The 9,047-nt window shown below is 43.8% G+C and overlaps 1 pseudogene; it reads right to left on the bottom strand.

Moving 5' to 3' along the window:
* Positions 1–2,835: 2,835 nt before the first annotated feature.
* LOC139005850 (ferritin light chain pseudogene) lies at positions 2,836–6,234 on the bottom strand (annotated as a pseudogene).
* Positions 6,235–9,047: the final 2,813 nt, after the last annotated feature.

The raw sequence follows: 9,047 nt of genomic DNA, 5'->3' as shown, positions 1-9,047 counted from the left end.
GCAGGGAGGAGAGGGCAGGTATCATCAAGTCACTGTTCTCACCCAACTGCCTATGGCAAACAGGGGCACAGGGGCCCTACACAACGTCTCCCCAGGAATGATTTCCTCCTCCCAGCACCAGGAGGCAGGCAATAAAGGCGCAGGCAGGCTGTGTAAAATCATGTTCTGTAAAGGGAGACCTGGGAAATGAGGCCAGCAAGTCACAGGGAAGAGGCCTTTGACCCACTGAAGCAGCACTGTGGTTGAGTGGCTGCCTCTGGTGGTGGGTGTGGCGGTGCCTTCAGAGAGCTGCTCTGAAGGCCATAAGCCCTGGTTTGCATATCATCAAGTGCAACTAGGTGTTCTATTATCAAACCAGCTGCCATTTATTAGCTCGATTATCAAACTAGCTGCCATTTATTAGCTACCTTGTGCCATGCACAAGTACATTATCTCCTTTAATTCACTTAATGAATTTTTGAGATTGGTACTACTATCCACATTTTACTAATGAGGAAATGCACTAACTTTTTCAAAGTTGTGCAGCTAATTAGAGGTGGAGCCTAAATTCAAACCAAGAGTCAAGGTTCTTAACAGCGGGTGCGAGCAGCAGCTGCCAGCTCGATCGCCCCTGCAGGCTTCTCCACTCCCCCTGCTCCTGAGGGGCAATTGGGGCAGCAGCCACCACTCACACCCACTGACAGCGCTGGCTCTGCTCACATCCTCTGCTGGCACTGGCCCAAATCACTTCCCACTGTCAGTGGGTTGTCAGACAGGGGATTGGGGGGGTCATGGTGGGAGGGGCCGGGTGGGGGCAACGGAGGATGGGCCGAGACCTGCCCTTGTGCCCACTGCAGCCTTGCAGCCCACAGTTCCTTTCAAGGTGCACGATTTCGTGCCCTGGGCCCCTAGTCTAAATGTTTCCACCCAGATACAAGTCATTTCTTGGGTAGTTTCTTGCCTTAGAGTAAAACACTTCCAGCTACTTGTAATCATATAGTCACACATTCCTCTGAGAGTCCATGTTAGAAGGAAATTCAACATCTAAAAGAGCATTCATTCATAAAAGATCTTACTGTATCATAGAGGCTAAAGATAGTTAAATTGACAACCTAAAAATAAAAAAGCCAAAGTGCAAGGCAACAAGCATTTATTGGAGCTAAAAAGGAATAGCTATTTGGAAAGTGCTGATTCGGGCGGAAACCCAGTGTTCCGATTAGGAGACAAGGGCAAAAGGTATTTTTGAGGACGGGAAAGGGAACAATTACATCAGTAGAAGGAAGGCATTTTTATTGGTTCAGATAAGTTAACATAGTGTTGCTAATTCTAAACTATGCTTTGCATTTTCATAATATCTGCTTTGTGCTTTTTCCTTAGAAACAGTTCTTTGGGACTCAATGTTGCGTTAAGCCCAGTCCAAAGGTTACTTTGTTTTAAAATTCCAAAGATCTGAGGCATAAGATGTGCCAGGCAGTCCCTCTGGGATGGCAACTCCGACTCCATTTCAAAGTGGATATAACATTTCCCTCTTTGATTGTGATCTTTTGATGAAAACATCACTGATCAATTATGAGAATGTATCACTGATCAGTTATTAAAAGCATAGCTGGTCCTTCATTGTCAGGAAGGCTCATTCTGATGTGTCATGTCCTACGTTGGAGGGGAAGTCTTTTTCTTTTTCCCTAGAAGCTTCAGGCCATATTTGAGCAAGAGTGCCAGAGCAGGGAAGGCTTCCCCATTAGGTGTCTTTAAGGGCAAAAAGCTATAGTTTCTTGAGATTTCTCATGTGAAGTCTCATAGATCTTGTTAGGGTTTTGGCCGGTGACTGGGGCTGTGAAAGAATTCACAACTAAAAGAAAAGACGCAGAGAGGAAGTTTATTTTACTTCCCTGAAGGGCAAGGGCCAGTGCATTGCTAATCAATATGGAGGCAAGAAACAAAATGCGGCTCCCCCTTTTAAAGCCTTGGCAGCTGTTGCTAGGTGACAAGGAAGAGAGGATTTGGGGGCAGAAATTGAGCCGACATCAGGGGTGATGTCTTTGAAAAGTTTGTTTGCTTTTTAGGAGGCAGTCCAGGCAGATGTCCTAGGGAGGTGTCTTTATCAGCAACTTCACAAGCCTGTAAAACAGTCTTAGAGCGAAAGTTTCAAAGAGTTCGAAAGGGGGGCGGCTTGGGCAGGAAAGGGATGGAGTAGAGCCCTGCTACTAACTAGAAACTCTCTGGCGCTGATTTCCCCAGAGTAATTAAAACTGCAGGGAGGCCCACATGGACCTGCTCTGTGGACACAGTGTTGGCCTGCAGACTGAAGGGTCCCAGGTTTGATTGTGGTCAAGGGCACAGACCTCGTACCTCAATTGCAGGCTTGATCCCCGGCCCTGGTAGGGCCATGTGCGGGTTGATGTGTTCATCAATGTTTCTCTCTCTGTCTTTCTCCCTCCCTTCCACTGTCGAAAAAAAAAAAATCAATGGAAAAATACCCTCGAGTGAGGATTAACAAAAAAGAAAGAGGGCTTCGGAGTGGTTAAAAGAACGGCTAGTAGTTTTGGGGAGAAGCTCAGGCAAAAGCCAGACACCAGGGCAATGCAGAGGGGCCCCCAAAGGAGAGGCTTGGGTTCCTTTCCAAGGCCTCTGGCTCGAAAGGCTGCTAGTCGTGGTCGAGGTGAGCCTTTCTTTTTTTAAAATATATTTTTATTGATTTCAGAGATGAGAGAGAGAGAGAGAGAGAGAGAGAGAGAGAGAAAATGAATGAATGAATCACTGATCGGCTGCCTCCTCATACTGGGGATCGAGTCCACAACCCGAGCATGTGCCCTAACCGGGAATCGAACCGTGACCTCGTGGTTCATAAGTGGAAGCTCAACCACGGAGCCACAGCTGGGCTGAGGTGGGCCTTTTGAGGAGATACTCGCCCAGCTCAGCCTGGGCCGGCAGCCTGCAGAGGTGAGTCAGGTGTCACCCATCTTCTTGATGAGTTCACCTGCTCACCCCGGAAGTGGTTCTGCAGGAAGTCATAGAGGCGAGGGTCTGTGGTAGACCCAGGGCCTGCACCTCCCAAAGGGCCTGGGTCAGGTCCCTCTCCAAGGCCAAGGCAGCCTCCATGGCGCCCTGAGTTTTGCCCACTTGTCCTGGGGAGGCTTCAGCACGTCCTGGAAGAGAATGCGGCCACCAAGCTGGTTTTGCATCTTAAGAGACGCTCAGCGCCCTCAGGCTTCTTTTCCGCCAACTCGAGGAAGAAGTGCCACATCCTCACAAGCCAAGTCGTGGTCGAAATAGAAGCCCAGAGAGAGGTAGGTGTGGAGGCCCGCAGAGGCAGGTTGGCCAGGAGGGTGACTGCAGCCTCCGCTTTGATGGAATAATTCTGACGAATTTGGGAGCTCATGGCTGTTCAGCAACAGGAAGTTAAGGTTAAAAAACAAAACACAAAACGGTGTTGGCTGGTCTCAGAGGCTGAGGGTGGCTGAGGTGGTTCTGTAGGTGGTGACTGGATAAGACCTGGAGAGTGGTGGGAGACCCAAAGGGGCATCCCTGGGTCTGTTCCTCCAAACACTGTTGAAGGAAGAGACAGATCCAGGACGCTGAGGGTACTGTGTTGAGAGTCACTTGCCTTGTCTTGCAGTTTGAACTGTTAACATAAAAAATTCAAACCTGTAAAGAACTTTTGTGAGTTTATTTGAACCAAACTGTCGACAATTTCCAGGAAGCAGAATCCCAACAGATTGGGATAATGCTCCCGAGAATGGTGGTTTTTCACCTTGTTTTATACCTTAACTCAAAGGAGGAGATGTAAGTGGGTTACATGAAATCCATTGGTGATGGATTAGGGAGGCGGGAAAAAGCAAAGGGAGAACCTCTGGGATTGGATAAAAAGTAAAATGGCAGATACATTACTTAGGTGGGTACAGGATAGTTAACAGTCAACAATTAACATGGTAACACTAACAACGAAGGGATTTATGGTCTCTGTCCTGGTGCCCAGATGCATTTGGTTGTGCCCCAGGGGGTGGGGAAAAAGGGAAGTTACAAATTACTCTGACATTTCATAGGTATGTTATCTTAGATGCAAGAGGACATTAGAATAGGCTCAGTTAAAGTAAAAATTGACCTTTTCAGGGAAAATACCAGCCGAGGACATGACTACCCACCATAACTGCTTTTAGTTAAAGTTTTAATTTCAAACCATCCTTTGTGGTTACTTTAGGTCTTTAAGTTTGCAAGACTGCCACACAGGCCTTCATTGAGCTTGTCAGATTAGCCTAGGGGTGGGCAAACTTTTTGACTCGAGGGCCACAATGGGTTCTTAAACTGGACAGGAGGGCCGGAACAAAAGCATGGATGGAGTGTTTGTGTGAACTAATATAAATTCAAAGTAAACATCATTACATAAAAGGGTACGGTCTTTCTTTTTTTAGTTTTATTCATTTCAAACTGGCCGGATCCGGCCCGAGGGCTGTAGTTTGCCCACAGCTGGGTTAGCCTTGGCCTTTTTTATTTTTATTTTTTGTCCACAGAACAGAGGGGCTGTTTGAATCAGAGGAGCTAACAATCTTGGGGTTTAATTACCAGGTACTTCTCATAAATTGTGGGAGGCTACAGCAAAGAAAAAGAAAGGCCTTTCTATCCTAATAGATTTTAGTGATCATCTCAAAGACATTGAGCAACGATGATCCGAGTGGTGTTTTCATAATAAGCTATGCAAAATAAACAAGAAAGAGAGGGATGGAGGGAGGGAGGGAAACCCTGGAAACAGTAGCGGAAAACATGTAGCAGGGTCATTAGTGATCTGACCTTTTCTTTGTGCTAACATGAACACCAGCTGGATGTTCTGCAATTCACTCCTGACTAAATACTCAGAAATGGTGTTAGACTCCACAGGTTAAGGGCTTAGTCACCTGAACTTTTGACCAGCTGGCTATAAAGTGCGCGCGCGCGCACACACACACACACACACACACACACACGGAGAGAGATGTATACAGTATGTAAAACACATACAATATATCTATGGTATTAAATTTCATGGTGGGTGGGATTAGGAAAAAAATATGTCTATGAGAACTCCTTGGGGGATGATGATGGGGAAAAAAAGGTAATGATGCACTCATATAAATGGCTTCCCATCAGAACTTTTGATCTGTATAATCTTATCAGTATTATTGCACTCAGTTGTCATTTTAGTCAAAAGCAAATAAAAGTTATGTCTCAGCTTGTGGGTAGAAATTGTTCATTCAACAGTGAGCACTTTTCCCAGCAATGTTCAGATGCTGGGACTATGAAAGCTTAGTCCTGCCTGTATGGAGATTGCATTCTAGCTGAGGAGAGAGTAAACAAATTAATATATATGTATATGTAATGTCACATAAGGTATTAGGAGAAAAATAAGGCAAGGATGAAGGTTGTCAGAGAGAACAGTGTGCTCGTTCATATAAGGTGACCAGTTAGAGAACGTTATCTTTGGTAAGGTAACATTTGAGTACAGTGCTGAAGGATATATATATATTGATTTCAGAGAGGAAGGGAGGGAGAGAGAGAGATAGAAACATCAATGATGAGAGAAAATCATTGCTTGGCGGCCTCTTGCATGCCCCCCACTAGGGATTGAGCCTGCAACTCAGGCATGTGCCCTGACCAAGAATCGAACAGTGACCTCCTGGATCATAGGTTGACGTGCAACACTGAGCCACTCCGGCGGTTTTGAAGCAGGTACTGCAAAGATAACTGGGGGTAAAAATGTTCCATGTAGAAAGAAGTCCAAAGGACCTGAGGTAGGAGTGGGCTCCGTATGTTGGAAGCATAGTAGAGAGACTAAAAAATAGGACAAAGTGAGCAAAGGGAAGGAGCAAGAGATGGGATCAGAGCAGCAGGTAAGAGCAGGAGGTCATGGGACATAATGAAATCACATACCTGAGTTAGATGAGAAGCCTTTGAAGGGTCTGAGGAGAGGAGTTCATCATCTGTTTTCCATTTTCAGAGGCTGCCTTGTGGAGAATAGACCTTAGTTCAGTGGGCATGGAATAGAGGAGAACAATTGGAAGGTTACTGCACTAGTCTAAGCAAGAAATAATGGGGACTGGACTGGGATATCCAGATTTGGGATATCTATAATAATAAAAGCATAATATGCAAACCGACCGAACGGCCAAACAGTGAAACGACCATCCGGACGAACTTCCGGTAGATCTTCCAGACGAAGCCAGGGGTGTGAGAGCCAAGGCAGCCGCGACTTCGAAGGCCTATTCTTGCACGAATTTCATGCATCGGACCTCTAATATTTTATAATATGCTCTTTTGAAAAATCCAAAACAGAAAAAGAGAAAAAATCCAAAACAGCTCAAGGCTTCTGTAATAAAAGATTCCAAATTGGGAAATAAAATATTTCAGAGTTCTAGATCATATTTGGGGAAACCCTTGCCTCTTCGTGTACATGTTCAAAAACAAAATTCTTCCTGGCATAGTAGTTCTTCAGGTTGGCAACTCCCCCCGCCCCAACACACACAAAAAAACCAAATTAACAAATCTCACTGTTTTTTCCATAGGGAAATTTTGTTTGTAGCTGGACCAAATTTAAATATTTCCTATGTAAACAAAGAGCCACTCTTATTGAAAGACAAGCTCTGTATAGTTTGTTACATAGATGTCCCTTATTTTTGAAGCTGCCAACAACATTTCCATCATTGCTAGTGGTCTGGGTTGCTGTAACCTATATTATGCAGTTTTTGAAGTGCATTTGTATTTCCAGAGCACAGAAAATACACAGTGAGCATGCATGAGTGTTCCCATGCAATTTTTAGCTGACTCCTGGCATTGATCAACTGTTATGTTTAGTGTGGTGAAACTTTCTTCCAGAGGAAACCCGACTTTGGCCCTGAAGTCTGTTTAGCTAATGGCTATTAATCAATTTTGCAAGCTGCCTCAAATTCTTTTTGGAGATAGGCTGCCATAAATAAGTAAAAATAATTATTGGTTAGTCTGGAAGTGGAGAAGGGCAAGCTAGTCTACGTGCAAGCCCGCACGGCTGGGACATGTTCATGCATGTGGGAAAGAGTGATTCTCCTCTGGGTTGCCTGGGCCATATTGCTTGTGTGTCACCCTCTTCTCCGTCTAATGAAGGATTGTAAACAGATGTGACCCAAGGGTCTCCTATCAAAACAAATACATTTCATGAGATGTGAGCTGTCACTTCACTCTAGCAATGACTCGAGATCATTGGTTAGGGTTTATATAGACTGTTTGCATGGGACCCTGTTTTTCTTACGAAGAATAGGATTTCCAGTGGGGGGGAGGGGGTGTGGAGGGGATTAACAAGGCTTTGTAAACAGAAATTTCAACTGGTTTTCTCAATCCTGGAGTGTGAATAAACTATATGGCAAGGTAATATGTATGTAAATATAGGTTGAGAAAATATTTGTACTCTATATTAAAGGTATTGTTTGCTTTGTGTGTATGTGTGTTCCAAAAAATATTTGTAAGTATTTGTAAAAGGAAAAGCAGTTTGGCTTGTCTTACACCTCAGATAAAGAGAAAATAGCCCCAGTAGGGGGCGTGCAGCAGGCAGCCGTTCAATGATTCTGATCATTGATGTTTCTGTCTCTCTCTCTCTCTCTCTCTCTCTTCCTCGCTGAAATCAATAAAAGTGTGTGTGTGTGTGTGTGTGTGTATATATATATACATGTATATATATATTTATATACATGCATATATAACAGAAAATAAACCCCCCCCTTTTTTTTAGTAGCATATGGGAAGTAGAAAACAAAATAATAAAAATGCCATTGACCTAACCGGTTTGGCTCAATGGATAGAGCGTCGGCCTGCAGGCTGAAGGGTCTCGGGTTCGATTCCCGTCAAGGGCATGTACCTTGGTTGTGGGCGCATCCCCAGTAGGAGGTGTGCAGGAGGCGGCTGATTAATATTTCTCTCTCATCGATGTTTCTGATCTCTGTCCCTCTCCCTTCCTCTCTGTAAAAAATCAATAAAATATATATTTTTTAAAATGCCATTAACGTGAAAAGGAGAAAAGCAAGCCCCAATATTTATATTTTCCCAACATTTCTATTTTCATAAATCCCTGAGAGCGCCAGACTTTTTCGAAGACCTCTAACCCCCAGACTTCCAGTGTCTTGGGAAGTCAGCTGTGCTATGCACAGACCAAGACCCGGAGCTCCCTTATAATATCTGAGAACTTGTAAGTTCTAACTGAGTCTGCCCCTCTAAAGACCAATAAGTACAGGTAAAGCAATTTTAAAGTCAGCAAAGCCCTACATATGCTCAGGGGTCTTCTTTTTAACTCTTGCTCTTGAGAGTACCTATGTGTAGATACTGATGTCCTTATATAGAAAAAGAATGTATTTTGCCAGAGAAAGACAAAAATAATGAACTGGATTTATGGCCGATTTCTCTCAATTATCTTTCTCCACAAGGCCATACATCACCCAAGGATATTCAGTGAAATAATGTTCCAGTTCTAGAGATAGTTACTGGAAACTCTACATAGCAAACAGATATTTTAGTTTTGGGTTGCATATTATAACATTATAAACTGCCTTTTCCCCGCCAAGAGCTGGGCACTAAATTTCTTTCTGAGTGAGGAGCTGACAAACATTTCAGGGATCATGGCAATACCATATTGTTGTTGATTTCTGGATTGGGTGGCCGTCCTTTGGTTACGTAAGAGAAGGCCTTGTTTCTGGGAAATGCACACTCAAGTGTTTATAGTTAATGGGGCATCATGACTATGATTCACTCAAATGGCTCCAGAAAAAAACAGCACAGAGAGAGAGAGAATGCTGTAAAATGTTAATGACTAGGGCACAGAATGAGAACGTTCTTTGTGTTATTGTTGCAACTTTTCTGTAAGTTTGAAATGATTTCAAAATAAAAAGTAAAACAAGTTAAAAAGGGCACAATTTGAAGGGCCTTCAAATGGCCAAATTTTAGACTCTCTGAAGCTCAAAACAATGATTGTAATTGTAAGCCAATGAATAAATAGCCCATGAGTCCACAATTATACTTTTAAAACTATCAGATTGGTAGTCTGAAACCAGAAATACAACATGCAGCTGCACATAGGA

This window comes from Myotis yumanensis, unplaced genomic scaffold (assembly GCF_028538775.1).
Source record: "Myotis yumanensis isolate MYYU_CA2020_CCGP unplaced genomic scaffold, mMyoYum1.0.hap1 SCAF_3, whole genome shotgun sequence".
NCBI classification, from domain to species: domain Eukaryota; kingdom Metazoa; phylum Chordata; class Mammalia; order Chiroptera; family Vespertilionidae; genus Myotis; species Myotis yumanensis.
The sequence above is the reverse complement of the archived record's forward strand: the minus strand, read 5'-3'. Positions and strand labels throughout refer to the sequence as shown.